Below are 16,229 nucleotides of genomic sequence, written 5' to 3' on the forward strand. Positions count from 1 at the left end.
TGCACCAAGTGCAATCTCTTACTGGCAAATAAAAATTCATACATGTGACACTCGATGCAAAAAACTGGAAAGCCCTACCCCTCCAGCCCCCTTCTAACTCAAGGCACATGGTCATTCCAGGAGAAACAATTTCAAATCAATTTCATCGAGTTGAGAGGGATAAGATATGGTCTAACAAAGTTCACTCACCTCCTTCAAAGGAAGAACATTCTTGTTCAAATAGACAATCAAGTCACTATATTCTCAGTGAACAAACAAGGAGGCACAGGATATTGGACTCTGTGCCAAGAAGTGATAAAAATACGAGAATGGTCATGCAAATGTCAAGCTGTCCTGCAAGCAACCTACCTTCCCAGAATCTCCAACACATTGACAGATCACCTCATCATAGTTTTTCAACCACATGAATGGCTTCTGCCGCAGTCAGTAGTCAACAGACTATTCAATCTCTGGGATTTCCAAACAATCAACCTATTTGTTTTAGAACAAAACAGAAAGCTAGAAAAGTTTTGTTCCATTCTTCCCAGCAAACTCAGATCTGCTGAGGACACTTTCTGGAATGCAGATTATTTCAAGACACGTAATTAAAAGAAAACATTCTTTCTTTCATTATTCTCTTCTTTCTTTCTGTTGCTTTTTAAATCACTTTACTTTTGTTACATGGCAGCACCCTGAATTTTAGGTTCAGCCAGTTTTGGTATTCATTTATTAGTTTAAAATGAATATTGTGCGGGTTTACTGAGAAAATCTGTTTGCATAGTTTGCCTTTTTATCAGATGATGTGACTAATTAACACCTACTCAGATGATGGCAGAAAGATTAAAAGCTTTTACATGTAAACATTTGCAAACAGTTGCTAGGATTCACAAAATAAGATTTGCATGACATGGCCTGTTGATTATTTGGGAAGAGGATTCTGAATTTTTTTTTATGCCCTTGAAACTATTAAAGAAACAAAACTGAAGTAGATAGCAGAAATATTTGTGCATATTTAACTTTGTAATACAATGTTTCTGGAAGGAGACTGCAAAAAACCACATTCCTTTCATTACTGACGTTGTTACTAAAAAGGGTGCATTTAGGAACTTATGCAATAACATGCATATTATGAGACTTTTGTGCATATAAAAAATATTGCTCTATGCAATAATGCCTTACTGTGCATGAAACATGATCCTGCAATTCTTTAACTTGAACATTCTAAAATTAATGCATATCTGAATGTAACTTAGCCAGGATATTCAGCAGTGCGGCAGCGGCACTGAATATACCCATCTAACTTAAAAGTTAGCTGCATAGGTATATGCGGCTAACTTTAGACCTGCCTTACAGCACAGCCAGAGTTAGCCAGTTAGGTTAGCCAGATAACATAACCGGCTAACTCTGCTCCTCCCAGAAATGCCTATTGCCTGCCCTCAGAATGCCTCCAATTTACCCAGCTATATTCTAGTTGGTTAACTCATTATCCAACAAGAAATTAGCCGGGTAAGAGTTTTAAAACTGTGATTTGGATAACCTTACAGTTATCCATCTAAATGGCTTTTGAATTTCTACCTCAATAAGACCAATATTCAGTAGGCTGTTTAGTGGACAAGTTATTTGGCTAAGGTTAGTCAGATAACCTGCCCTGAATATTCATTGGGATGAATGTGCCACTGAATACCTCCAATTAAACTTAACCATCTAACCTTAGCTGCATTGAAGGTATGTTTCATCGGCAAAAATCCTTAAACTTATTTACCATTAGCTGTTGGTCCTAATGTAAATAACCTTATATATGTATTGTTTATATTTTAGCTTTAAAGAGTGCATTTCATCCCTCCCGATGCAGCCTTCGGGCGAAACATGGGTCCGTGTCAGGGGACCCTAAAGAGAACTTTTCATGTTTGACCATTGAGCAATGGAGTTGCCGCATGGAAAAATAAAAGAATCTTTATTTGGAATTATAAAAAGTGTTGGACTAAGTTTCTTTGCATCTCCTTTGGCATTGAATAATAATCGAGGGGTGTCATAATGAGTGAATGAATTACAGTTTTTAAATTATTTTCCTCAATATGGGTGTATTCTCTGTATTAAATGTAATTGTAATAAGCTGTTCGACCTAACATTCTGTTTGCTTTTTTGGCTGCCGCAGCACACTGAGCCAACTTCAATATCTTATCCACTATGATGCCTAGATCTCTTTCCTGGGTGGTAGCTCCTAATATGGAACCTAACATTGTGTAACTACAGCATGGGTTATTTTCCCCTATATGCAACACCTTGCACTTGTCCACATTAAATTTCATCTGCCATTTGGATGCCCAATCTTCCAGGCTCGCCATCACTTGTGATTTAACTACTCTGAATAATTTTGTATCATCTTCAAATTTAATAACCTCAAATGGAAAAGAAAATGAATTATTAACATTTAAAATGCAGGAAGCAGGAGCAGGGGGATGGAGGGAAGGGAATAAATGGCATGGACTCGCCATGATATATTCTTTTAAAGCTAAAAACGGAGCCCTTTGGGGATGAGGTGGCAAGTTTGACCCCACAGGACTGGATCTGGAATGTCTCTGTCTGTATGGGTCTGAATATCTGTTCTCTTTGTGTCTGTCTGGGTATGAGGTATCTTCCTCTCTATGCTAGTGTATGTTTGTATGAGCTTAACTCTTTTCAGAAATTCAAAGAGAACAAAATAGGAGCTTTGAGCTATTGGTTGGCAGTGTGGCTGCCTGGTGAATACCCTTTATATATAAGGGTTAGAAAAGCATCATTGCATTGTTGACATCAGTTGGCTTTGGAACAGTTAGATGAACAAGAAGATTGGAATGACCATCGCAAAGGAAAAATGAATGGGAATGTACTAAAGAAAGGTATTCTCATTGAAGTATGTTGCTTTTCTGGCAAAGCAAGCTGTAGCAAACCTTTAAAGCATTTCTCTATTGTAAATGTACCCTTCCTGCCTCTCTCCCCCCTACCCTAAAACAAAGGGGGGGACTTTCTGAGTATCTAGAGAAAGTGAATTTTTTTGTTTCTGAATTTTTTAAATATTCTTCAGAGTTCTTTTACTGTGGCATGTCTTATTTTATTTTCTTGTTTTGATAAGTCTGTAGTGTTTATTTTTGTTTATGTCTGTAGTTTGATTTTATAATATATGTTTATTATTATTCATTGAGATTTGTGGATAAGTGGAATATAAATTATTTAAATAAATAAATAAATAAATAAAATTACATAAATTGGAGAACCACTAGGCAGCATCATTCTGAGCTCAGCAGCCATGCCAGAAGGAGGGATCTGCAGTCTTTCCTGCCAGTGAAAGAAACTCAGCACTTCTGGAATGGTAAGAATGCATTGCAGAGGAGTGGATTGGGGTAGATGATGTTCAGTTGCCCCTGGAGGAGTTGCTACATCACTGCTGCAGGGGGACTGTGGAGGGTAGTATGCTGAGGAGAGGGACTGTGTAATGTGTGTATATGTATATGTGTGTGGGGGGGGGGGTTTCAGGACATGGGAATTTTGAAGAAGTAAATCCTCTCTGCTAAGCATACCATTCAGTTTAGGTCATTAGCACAAGAGACTTCCCAGTCAGCAAGCATGTCTGTAACACTTTTCTGTGTTAATGTGCACACTGGTACTGAGCAGAGCCCTGTCTTAAGGGAAAATGTTATCATGCCCTAGGTAAAATGTATTCATAGCACATTAAGACTTCATTTAATATACACAAAAATTGCATTGAGTTGCAAACAAAAATTCTTTTGCATGAATTATTTTGCACAAGCCACCTTATTTATTTATTTATTTAACATGTTTTGTATACCGTCATTCGGTTTAGCCATCACAATGGTTTACAGGAATATATATATATATATATATATATATATATATATATATATGAGTACAGAGTAAAATTAGGGATTTAACAGAGAGTATAACATAGTTGAAAATAGGTAACATTGATGGAAATAATAGTAGAGGTTAGTTCTTATAAAGTATTGTTGGTTTCATGGTTGTGTTGAGATTTCATGTGTGTACCGGTTGGTACCTCTGATTTCTTGGTGTAGTCTGGTTGGGAGTCTGTTGGTGTTGATGATTAAGTGTTTCTGAGAAGGCTCTGGTAAATAGCCATGTTTTTTATTCTTTTTTGAAAGTTTTGGTGTCAAATTGCATTCTTAGATTGAGGGGTAAAGAGTTGCATAAAGAGGGACTGGCGATGGATATTACTTTCTCTCTGGTTGATGATAGATTCGTGGTTTTTGCATGAGGAATTTTGAGGAGGCCTTTATTAATTGAGCAAAGGTTCCTTTTTGGAGTATGTAATTCTATGTGTTTGGTTAGCCAGTAGTTTTGTTGTTCAGCAATTCTTTTGTGAAGAATTGATAATACTTTATATTCAATTCTGTATTTTATAGGGAGCCAGTGTAGGGAGATCAGAGTTGGTGTAATATGTTCTTGTTTCTTAGCTCCTGTAAGAATTCTGGCGGCTGTGTTCTGCAGTATCTGGAGTGGACGGATGGTAGAAAAAGGGAGGCCAAGGAGTAGGGCATTGCAGTAGTCCAGGTTTGCAAATAAAAGAAGTTGTAGGACTGTACTGAAATCATTTTGCGAGAGGAAAGGTTTAAGATGTCTTAGTATAAGTAATTTGTGATAACCTTCTTTGATTTTATTTGTTATGTGGGTTTTGAAGGATAATTCTTTGTCATTTGTAACTCCAAGGTTTCTGGCATGGACAACAGGAGAGATTAATGTTTCTGGGTTATCGGTTTTGAGTGGTCGTATGGGTGAGTCATTGATTTTTTTGTCAAGAATAATGAATTCTGTTTTCTCAATGTTTATTATGAGTTTTAGGTTGGAAAGGCATTGTTTGATTTTTCAGAGATAGAAAGTTATTTTCTCATAGGTTTCTTTTAGTGTATTTTGAAATGGCACAAGTATTTGAATGTCATCAGCATAGGAGAAATGGGTCAGTCCTAGACAATCCAGCATGTGACAGATTGGTAGGAGATAGATGTTAAAAAGTGTGGCTGATAGGGCAGATCCTTGTTGGACTCCTGTATTTAATATAAATTTATTATCATGCTAATGAAAAGTAGAGATGTGGTTCGTTTATCATGAATTAGGCAATTTCAATGAAATTGCCTAATTTGTCGTGGGTCGGGGGCCACGAACCCCGAAACGGATTTTCCACGAACTTCGGGGAAAATCCATTTTTCGGGTTTGTACGGGGAGAGGGATACATTTTATTTTTTTTAATTAAAAACCACCCCAAGCATTACAATTAAATATAATACAAACCCCCCCCCCCCCATCCTGATCCCTCCCCAAGACTTATTAACATCCCTGGTGGTTCAGCGGGGTCCCATGAGCGATTTGTCCCTCCGTGCCCGGCGTGCCTGCCTCGCTCAGAATGGCGCTGATAGCCTCTGAATTACTATGTCACAGGGGCTACCAGTGCCATTGGTCAGCCCCTGTCACATGGCAATTGGTGCCATCTTGTGCTCCGCAGGCAAACCCGAAAAACGAAATTTCCCCGAAATTCGGGGAAATTTCATTTCGGGTTTTGGGACCTCCGAAACCGCAACGAATTAGGAAATTTCGTGCAATTTCCTAATTCGGGCGAAAAACGATACACATCTCTAGTTGCTATCAGCTCACCTCTGCCTCTCGTCTCAGTATTCTCCTGCTCCTCCTTTTACTTTCAGCTGGGGATATCAATCCCAAACCTAGCCCTTCAAGGCAATTTTCACTCCATCATTCCATATCAAGCTGTAACCCCTCCAATTTAATCACTATTCCCCCTTCTCCCTCCCTCTTCTCTTCCTTTCTCATGCTCCCTGCGGAATACAAACTCCATCTCCAAGTGGGCTTACCTTTATTCATTACCTTTTTACCTCTAGCTCTCTTTATCTCCTTGCCTTAACAGAGAACTGGCTTTTCCCTGAGGACACTGCTTCAGTTGCTGCTCTCTGTCATGGAGGTTATTTTTTCTCTCACACACCTCACCCGGTAGGCCGTGGTGACATAGTATGGGCCGTGGTGACATAGTATGGGCAAAGGCTATCGGCGCCATTTTGGTTACTGGCAGCCGACAACGAATTGCTCCCGGACCCCCACTGGACCCCCAGAGACTTTTGGCAAGTCCTGGGGGGGTCAGGAGGCCCCCCAAGCTGGCCAAATGTTCCTGGGGGTCCAGCGGGGGTCCTGGAGCGATCTCCTGCCCTCGGGCCCTCGGGCCGTCGGCTGCCAGTAACCAAAATGGCGCCGATAGCCTTTGCCCATACTATGTCACAGGGGCTATCGGCGCCATTGGTCAGTTGCTCCTACCATGTGACAGGGGCTGACCAATGGCACCTCCATGAAGTTCTGTGTGATGGCGGCGACACAGCCTGGAGCTGCCATCTTGTTAAGGGCCTGAGCCCCAAGCAGAGAATCCCCCAAGGAGTCTGGGAAGATCCCTTGTGCCACCACCACCATACGGCCCCCCACTCCCTCCCCTTGAAGTGGTCCCAGTGCAGAAATAGTTAAAAAAAAAAAAAAGTAAGAAGAGCATCAGTGAAGGCTCCTCCCAAACCCACCCCTTTTCAAAAGTCCTCCTCCGACTCCTCTTTTTGCCATACCTTTACATCCCTGGTGGACTAGTGTGGTCCAGAGCACCCCATAGGCGCCAGGCCCAGTGATGTCACTAACAAAATGGTGCTGGTCAGTGTTCCTGTTATGCTCTTATACCACACATTATTGCTGTATTAAGACATTTGCTGTGCAGTAAATGCCTAACACAGTTTAGTAAATGACCCCCCTTAGATTGTTAGCCCTCTAGAGATAGGGAAATACCTACAGTACCTGAATGTAATCTGCTATAAAATGGTTGACATCGCAAAAAAGTCATAATATATAAATAAAAAAATACCATCATACCATAACTATCAGCTAGCCTAAGATGCTATTGTATTAAAGATATGGTATTATTGTTAAAAAAAAATGTGCTTACATATCATAAAGAACAATGCATCTGTGCTCAGTAGTCTGGCTGTAAGACTGCTGTGTTGTAGTGCTCTCTGTGGGAGTGCGAGTGCAGCTGTGTGCTCTCACTTTTAACAAGAGTGAGCAAAGAGAGGGAAACAACCCAGCCCTTGTTTAGTCTTGGTCTCCTGCTGTCTCTGGGCCTTTAGACCCTCCCACCCTCTCCTCACCCAGGGGTAGGTCTAGCTTTCTTACAGGCCGATACAGTAAAAATCGCAGAAAAGTGGGCGAGAGCCTGCTCTCCCGGCGTGTGTGATTCAGTAAATAAAATTATTCAAATTAGGGCCCGTGGTAAAAAGAGGCACTAGGGACACTAGCATGTCCCTAGCACCTCTTTTTTGACAGGAGCGGCGGCTGTCAGCGAGTTTGACAGCCGACGCTCAATTTTGCCGGCATCGGTTCTCAAACCTGCTGACAGCCACGGGTTCGGAAACTGGATGCTGGCAAAATTGAGCGTCCGGTTTTCAACCTGCGAGCCACGGGCCGATTTTAAATTTTTTCTTTTTCTTTTTTTTAATTATTTTTAACTTTTGGGACCTCTGACTTAATATCTCCATAATATTAAGTCGGAGGGTGCACAGAAAAGTAGTTTTTACTGCTTTTCTATGCACTTTCCCGTTGCTGGCAGAAATTAACGCCTACTTTTGGGTAGGCGCTAATTTCTGAAAGTAAAATGTGCGGCTTGGCTACACATTTTACTTAGTGAATCACGCGGGAATAACTAATAGGGCCAGCAACATGCATTTGCATGTTGCTGGCCCTATTAGTTTCGGGGGGGGGGGGTTTGGACGCGCGTTTTCGACACGCTATTACCCCTTACTGAATAAGGATAAAGCTAGCGCGTCGAAAACGCGTGTCCAAATGCGAGATAACAGTGCACTCCACCGGAGCACTCTGTACTGTATCGGCCTGTTTAATAGCTATCATAATAACCAGATAATTAATCTAAATTAGATTCATCATGTATAATTGCGATTTTCCATTTAGAATACCACCCTCAGGTTCTGAAGTATTTGCAGGCCTCTTCTTATTTCCCATGCCTCCAATATATTTTCTAGTCCTGTTGCTAATCCTCCCTAATCTTATTCCCTGCTGCAAACCACAATTACTATCAAATTCACTCACCCCTATCCCTACATTCTCTCTCTCACCTGCCATTCTGTCATTTGCACTGTGGCCACTGCTCTTGAAATTCAAAGTTTTCTTCCCCTCATCGTGCCTTTTCCACTATCCTTGACACCATCTTATTGCAGCTCACCTCTGCCTCTCGTCTCAGTATTCTCCTGCTCCTCCTTTTACTTTCAGCTGGGGATATCAATCCCAAACCTAGCCCTTCAAGGCAATTTTCACTCCATCATTCCATATCAAGCTGTAACCCCTCCAATTTAATCACTATTCCCCCTTCTCCCTCCCTCTTCTCTTCCTTTCTCATGCTCCCTGCGGAATACAAACTCCATCTCCAAGTGGGCTTACTTTATTCATTACCTTTTTACCTCTAGCTCTCTTTATCTCCTTGCCTTAACAGAGAACTGGCTTTCCCCTGAGGACACTGCTTCAGTTGCTGCTCTCTGTCATGGAGGTTATTTTTTCTCTCACACACCTCACCCGGTAGGCCGTGGTGGTGGTTTTGGGCTGCCGCTCTCCCTCTCCTGCAGATTTTAATCCCTTCTCCCACCTCAATCCCACTATTTTTCTTCCTTTGCAGCCCATTCTATCCCCCTACTCACTCCACTACCTCTTTGGGTAGCTGTCATCTAGTGAACCCCTGATAAATCTCCCTCCTCCTTTCTCACTGACTTTGATTCCTGGCTTTCATAAAAACATAAGAAATTGCCCTGCTGGGTCAGACCAAGGGTCCATCAAGCCCAGCATCCTGTTTCCAACAGTGGCCAATCCAGGCCATAAGAACCTGGCAAGTACCCAAACACTAAGAAGATCCCATGCTACTGATGCCAGTAATAGCAGAGGCTATTCCCTAAGTCAACTTGATTAATAGCAGTTAATGGACTTCCCCTCCAAGAACCTATCCAAATCTTTTTTAAACCCAGCTACACTAACTGCACTAACCACATCCTCTGGCAACAAATTCCAGAGCTTAATTGTGCGTTGAGTGAAAAAGAATTTTCTCCGATTAGTCTTAAATGTGCTACTTGCTAAATTCATGGAGTGCCCCAAGTCCTTCCATTATCCGAAAGTGTAAATAACTGGATTCACATCTACTCGTTCAAGATCTCTCATGATTTTAAAGACCTCTATTACATCCCCCCTCAGCCATCTCTTCTCCAAGCTGAACAGCCCTAACCTCTTCACCCTTTCCTCATAGGGGAGCTGTTCCATCCCATTTATCATTTTGGTTGCCCTTCTCTGTGCCTTCTCCATCGCAACTATATCTTTTTTTAAAGGCAGCGACCAGAATTATACACAGTATTCAAGGTGCAGTCTCACCATGGAGTAATAAAGAGGCATTATGACATTTTCCTTTTTATTAATCATTCCCTTCCTAATAATTCCTAACATTCTGTTTGCTTTTTTGACTGCTGCAGCACACTGAGCCGACGATTTTAAAGTATTATCCACTATGATGCCAAGATCTTTTTCCTGGGTGGTAGCTCCTAATATGGAACCCAACATTGTGTAACTACAGCAAGGGTTATTTTTCCCTATATGCAACACCTTGCACTTGTCCACATTTAATTTCATCTGCCATTTGGATGCCCAATCTTCCAGTCTTGCAAGGACTTCCTGTAATGTATCACAATCCACTTGTGATTTAACTACTCTGAATTATTTTGTATCATCCGCAAATTTGATAACCTCACTGTTACGGAAGCCAATCACGGAGGCCCGTGACTGGCCCCCTCCACTTATATGTGCTGCGGCATAGCCCAGACCAGCCCCAGGAACATGGTGGCGGTGGGGAACCGTGGCAGATGCGCTCCTCTCGCGTAGACTCCCCACCTGACGGCCACCGCCGGCACTCCTTCCGGCCACGATGCAGCCAAACACCACCCGGGCCCTCCTTCACACCCTGGGCGCCTTAGGAGCTTGCGCTCTGCTTCCAGGAATTTAAAGGGACCTCGGCAGGAGGAGCCGCGGCCCCTCCCTCCTAAGGCTATGCTCCAGCCTATTTTAGGCAAGGCCTGACCTGCAGAACTTGCCTTGGCTTCTTAGATCCTGCTTTTGTTTCCTGGGGGTTCCTATTCCTGTGTTCTGTGTCTTCTTTGGATTCTGACCTGCTATTGGATTTTGACTCTCGCCTGTACCCCAGACCACGAGTTTTGCCAACTGCCAAGACCCACGCCTATACCTCGAACCCCGAGATTCATTGCCAGCCTCAGCCGTGCCAGAGACCCCATGCAAGTCCTGCTCAACCTGAGGGGAGCGAGGGCTGGTAGTGGTGAAGCTCCAGCGGGGTCTCTGCTCCCTTCCGGCCTTGCTAGCTGATGGAGGGGGCCTGTGGGTCTTCTCCCCATAGGCAGCACCAACTCCCCCTCACCCCAGGGATCCATGACCCATAACACTCACTCATCTAATTCCTTTCCAGATTATTTACAAATATATTGAAAAGCACCAGTCCAAGTACAGATCCCTGGGGCACTCCACTGTTAACCCTTTTCCACTGAGAAAATTCACCATTTAGTCCTACTCTCTGTTTCCTGTCTTTTAACCAGTTTGTAATCCACGAAAGGACATCACTTCCTATCCAATGACTTTTTAGTTTTCTTAGAAGCCTCTCATGTCACAAGCAGCAGACAGGTCAAGGAAGATAAGGATATAATAAAGACCTTTGGCTTTAGCATAAACAGGTGTTTGGAAACTTTCTTGAGCAGTGCTACTTGCCAGCATTTTCTTGTATATTCCTGATGTTCCAGCTTCCTGCCTTGCTTCTGGTGACTTTCTTGTGAGTCCTATTGTTCCATGTTCCATTCTCTCTTGTTCTTGTCTGCCCTGGCACTTGTTCCTATGTTTCTCGCCTCAAACTCAGATCGGCCTCCAACCTCACTCAGCTCGACCAGCTATCTAGCCTCTGTCTCCACCTTTGGATCACGACAGGAAAGTTCTGCCACCCATCAGAACCCAAGGGTTCAACACAAGGGGGATGTGGTTGGCTAAGCAGAAAACCTACTCCGGTGGTGCATCACCTGTTGAGGCCTATCTTGTACTCCTATAATATAGGCAGCACAAACTAAATAGGCTTACTACCCCCCCCCCCCCCCTTCCCAACATGACATATGTGGAATCGTTTGTGGATAATATGACATATAAATATATTTAAAGCATAGTGGGGAAGGTGCAGAAACTGATTGAGTTTTCCCACTTAAAACTGGGGCCATGGGACACTAGCGTTGCTGTTCTGTCTTTTAATTTTTAATTTGGTGGTTTGGGGAGCTTGGGCACTATACCTGCACTTTTTTAAAGTGTTTTCGGGGGTAGGGTACTGGAAAATTGGGCCTGAAGGCCCCAAAGGGTTTTTTTGTTTTTTCCTTAATTTTCCAGAAACTATTAGCAGTCAAATTGGTTAAGTTTGAAAGTTATAATCCGACTGCATGTGGATGGATAACCTGCTCCTTAACTGGCTATATATAAAATGTAACCGATTTGAGTTAAATATTAAAGTTAGCAGGATAATTTTAGAAAAGTATATTCAGTGGCATATTTATCCTACTGAATAGCAAAGGACAAATTATCTAGCTAACTTTAGCTGGATAACTTGTCCACTCACCGGTTTACTGAATATTGACCTCAGTAAGAATCTTTAAATGCTCCTTTAGTTGATCTGCTAATGATTATTCTGATTTTGCCAACTAACATACAGGTGAATTTTCAAAGGAGTTACACATGTAAATGTAACATAGTATCGAAGAAATTTTCAAAAGCCATTTACCTGTGTTAGGTGCACTTTAATGCAGGTAAAATCTATTGACAATTCAATGGCATATATTGTAGCAATTTTTAAAAGCCCACTTACACTGGTAAAGCACATTTATACATGTAAAACCCAGTTTTAAGCATGTAAATGCTTTTGAAAATCAGGCCCTTATTGTCACAGGTTGCTGCCTAAAAGGTAGATATTAAAAGAAACGTGCGGGCGTCCATGTATATGCAGTTTCCAGCGTGCACGCATGTTATAAAATCGGCTACCCAATAGGAGCGGACTGGGAGGGAACTTTCTACACCCCCTACCTACCCTTCTTGCCTTTTCCCCCCTCTTCTCCCTGACTCTAAATCCTCTCTACTAAGTTTTTTCCCTATACTTACCTGCTCTCCGGAGCAGTAGTAAGTAGCACATCCTGGCCAACTGCTGGCATGCGCTTCACCAGGACAGCGCCTAAGGCCGCTGACCCGGCCGGCCCCCACCCTGCCCCGCCCATACCCCGACCCTTTAAAAAAAAACGTTGTTGTGGGAGATACATGTGTGGTCGCGATCATATGAAAATTCTCACAGTACACGTGTGGCCCGGCCATGCGTGTATCTCTCCCATTTTGGCACATGCCGGGCTTTAAAATTTAGCCCCTAAGAGCTGCACAATCTGCTGACAGATTCTGGAAAACATTGCTCAGAGCCAGCCACTTATAGTAAAAAGAACTTTATTCCAGACACCAGTTTTACCCCTGAGAGATACATTATTGAATAGACATAGGCCAGCCTTCCTTCTCAGGACCATGTAGTACCTACTTCCAAACTGTTCCTATTTGCAGATTTCAATCCCTAACTGCAGGCTATGGGCATTTCTGCATCTGGGTCCAGGTAAAACTTTCCTCTTGGCTTCTCATCTGGTTCTCTCCTTCTACCTCTGAAAAGCAGTGGTTTAAGAGTCAGGCTGAGGTCCGTGCAGGCTCTAATCTCAGCTCTGTCTCCCAATTAGCAACACATCTTTCCCTAACTACCGGCCTGTTCCTAATTAATTTCCTGTCAAGGTTCTTAAAACTACCTTTCCCAGCAGTTCTGTGCTTCCTGTCCCTTCTGGCTTTTCAATCTCCTAGTCTACTCTGGTTTAGTTTGAAGCATTGTTCCCACTAGATCTCCCATCAGAGCTTCTTCTGCCTTCTGAAGTTTCTAACTGTCCTGTCTCTCTAGGCTGCTTCAGTGTGTGTGAAGCCCCTACTTCATCACACTTAGTTATTGACATTTAGTTATACACATTATAATATGGTTTCTTAGTAGTACAGTATATGATAGGGTTAATTTGTCAAACTCAAAATTTTTACTTTGAATCTGGCCTTACTAACATGCTGTATATCTGAAAAAGATATGAAAAGAAAAATACTATCATACATTGTGGCCACACTCTCAAGCATGACTGATTCCCACTAACTACTTATAGCACTAAGTAGTACTATTACATATACAGGAGATAACTTTTAAACTGCTCCAGGTGGCCCCATATACAAGCATATATAAGCATGCAGAGATCTATAATAGTATTTTATAATCCACATACATCAGAATCACACATTTTATAAAATACGCACAATTCTACCCAGCAACATACATGTGTGTATACATACTTATCCACAAATACTTGCAATATAGTGAGAGCAAGTATTTCAATGTATTGAACAGGTACTTTTCCTATCAATTTAAAAAATGTAAAGTAAATTTTAAATGTGTTATGTGCGTAAATTTCAGGGTTTACGAGCGTGGCCAGGCCTTGCGTGCGCTGCGTGTATTTTACAACAGGCCCGGCCACGCACATAAACCCCCATACTTGCTGAAGTGCTGGGCCTCTCCAGAGGAGCAGTAAGTACTAAAATAAAAAATTTGGGGATAGTTAGGTTAGGTTTAGGGGGTGGGGAGGAAAGGGGAAGAGGGAGGAAGGTTAGGTAGGGGGGTAGGGAAGTTCCCTCCCAGTCTGCTCCTTAATTGGAGCGGACTGGGAGGGAACTGGGGGAGGCCCAATTGCGTCACCACACGTATTTTGTGAAAATCCCCCCCACGTGTGCTGCCCGCACATTCATGCGCAGATTTTAAAATCCAGCGCGCATGTTTGTGCGGCCATCGGATTTTATAACATGCGTGCACATAACTTTTTGAGAATTTTTCTAACACAGAAGTTAGGATGCAAGTAGTTCAGTAGTCCATCGCGGCTTCATATGTATCTCATAGATATCAGAGTGGAGGGCAGCAAGGTTATGATATAAAAATAGAAAATACTGAATGAGCCAGCCTTGAGCTAAGACTGAAATAGTATTCTGACTGAATTAGATTTTAGTTTATAGATATATATGTTATTTCATGACTGAGCCCTTGTATGCTGGGGTTGAAATGAAGGAAACAATTTACTGAAGCTGAACCTCATATTATGTTTGCTAGCAAACATCCAGAAGCGTGAGAGAGGAGCACTGTGACAACTGAAGTCATACAAGCGTAACCCCATCCCCGGGTGTGGATTTCTACGCAATGAGGCCATAGAAGAATTTGTTGTACTCTTTGGAGTAGGAGCCCTCCCGGCTAGCTTGGCACGGTTTCTTTATTGCAGGGCCTGGATCCTTTGTCGAGTGGGGGGAGAGGGAGATTTCTCCCAAGGCCCCGAGTATTGTGGGTGACCCTAAGTGTCCTTGCTCTGATCCCAGGGGAAAGGGGTATGTGTCTGTCCCAGTGTGTGCTGAATGTGCCAAAGAAAGTCACCGGAGTCACGGTGTTGGTGTCCTGTAAATCTTTACTATTGAACAAAGAAGAATTGATGGCACAAACTGACCCACAGCATCACTAACATACTTCCTTTATACAAATCCTTCCTTAATCTGTGCGGGAAGGTCTATAGCCAACGTAGGGATTTCTATCCTCAATGTGTGGAAAAAAAGTGTCCCCAGGTAGATAAAGCATCCTTTAAATGGGCAGAACACCCCTCCAACTGGCTATGATATGATGTTACACACTCTGCACAGAGATAAACTCTCTCTCTCCCCAGGCTTGATCGAAGCACCAGATGGGGCTTCAAAGGTGTTAGGTTTTTCCTTTTATTCACAGTTAGTTGAATTTTAGTTCTCTTGCACTCCTTTGTTCTTTTTGTCAGACCCCTGATGGGAGGGATCCCCTGAAGCAGGATTCTGGGTGTTCCAGACAGGCGGGAAGGGCAGTCAAAACTTCCTCCTGGATCTTGAAATTAATTTTTAGCAATAATGAAGATACCACCAGAGTGTATCCTTACATCAGGTCACCACCACTTCTGGAGCAGGTCTTCCCTAACCTGCCCATGCCTAGACCTAGGATTCCCCATTCCCTGGGCCCAGAAGCTGAACAGGCTCCAGTAAGGCTCCTACAACTTAAAAGGTTAAATTCAAAAAAAATGTACCAGAGGGAAAAATCTAGACCAGCCAGGTTGTGGACTAGAATAGAAAGATCCATCCCAACCCTGGTCAGGACCACCAAGCAGGGCTTGCTTGGCTCCTCTAACTGGACCTAAAAAAACAACAAAAGCTATACTCCTTTCTACCACTGAACTCTTGGTCAATCTAAAAGGAATGCCTCCCACATTATATATATATCCTACTTAGGGGGAAGGCCATTCCAGAACCCACGGAAGGAGGGCTGTATTTGAATGGAACCTTCCCATACTTCATCCTGCCTAGCTAGATGATCTCTATGAACCCAGGGCTTACTAGTAACAGAACTGAGTGTCTATTACACAAGTTTGTCAGCAGTGGCAACAATTATTATTTAGGCTTCAACCCTAGCTATTATTCAAACATATATATTTTAAGTAATTGAATTAAGAATGCTTATGAGAGAAGTGTGAATCAACAGTAGCTAGGGTTGAAGCATTGATTAGTGTTACTGCTGACACATTTCAAACTTGTGCAAATTTAGCTCCTTTATGTGTAAGAGAGAAAAGTAAAGCCACAAAATAAATTAAACCCACAATCTTATATGTGTAGGCTATGATATGGTGAGTAATAAGGAATGTGATGGTTATGGGAAATTAAATCCTTGTAAAACAGTTGCACTGTTTCAGAAATACCAAGCAAACTGTTTTTGGTTTTATTGGGATTTGTTTGTGCTGTAGAAACATAGAAATGACGGCTGAAAAGGACCAAATGGTCCATCCAGTCTGCCCAGCAATATTATGGTAGTATCTGCTTTGTTATTCTATGTTTGCCCAAAATTTGGCTCTTCATATCATAATCTAAAAGAATCAAAGTTTGCCTTGGTTGACTCTTAAAATTAATAAATTTAGTTTAATTTTGTCGATATTTCCCTTTTTCCATATAGCATATGCATA

At 42.3% G+C, this 16,229-nt stretch overlaps 1 long non-coding RNA gene across 1 annotated transcript in view; it reads left to right on the top strand.

Annotated features, from left to right (window-relative positions):
- The first annotated feature begins 3,258 nt into the window (after nucleotides 1-3,258).
- Nucleotides 3,259-16,229, top strand: part of LOC115088649 — a 130,901-nt gene continuing 117,930 nt past the window's right edge. Inside the window, exon 1 of the long non-coding RNA XR_003855812.1 lies at nucleotides 3,259-3,328. This is a non-coding gene — a long non-coding RNA (uncharacterized LOC115088649). The remainder of the gene's footprint in view (nucleotides 3,329-16,229) is intronic.

This window comes from Rhinatrema bivittatum, chromosome 3, assembly GCF_901001135.1.
Source record: "Rhinatrema bivittatum chromosome 3, aRhiBiv1.1, whole genome shotgun sequence".
Lineage (NCBI taxonomy): Eukaryota > Metazoa > Chordata > Amphibia > Gymnophiona > Rhinatrematidae > Rhinatrema > Rhinatrema bivittatum.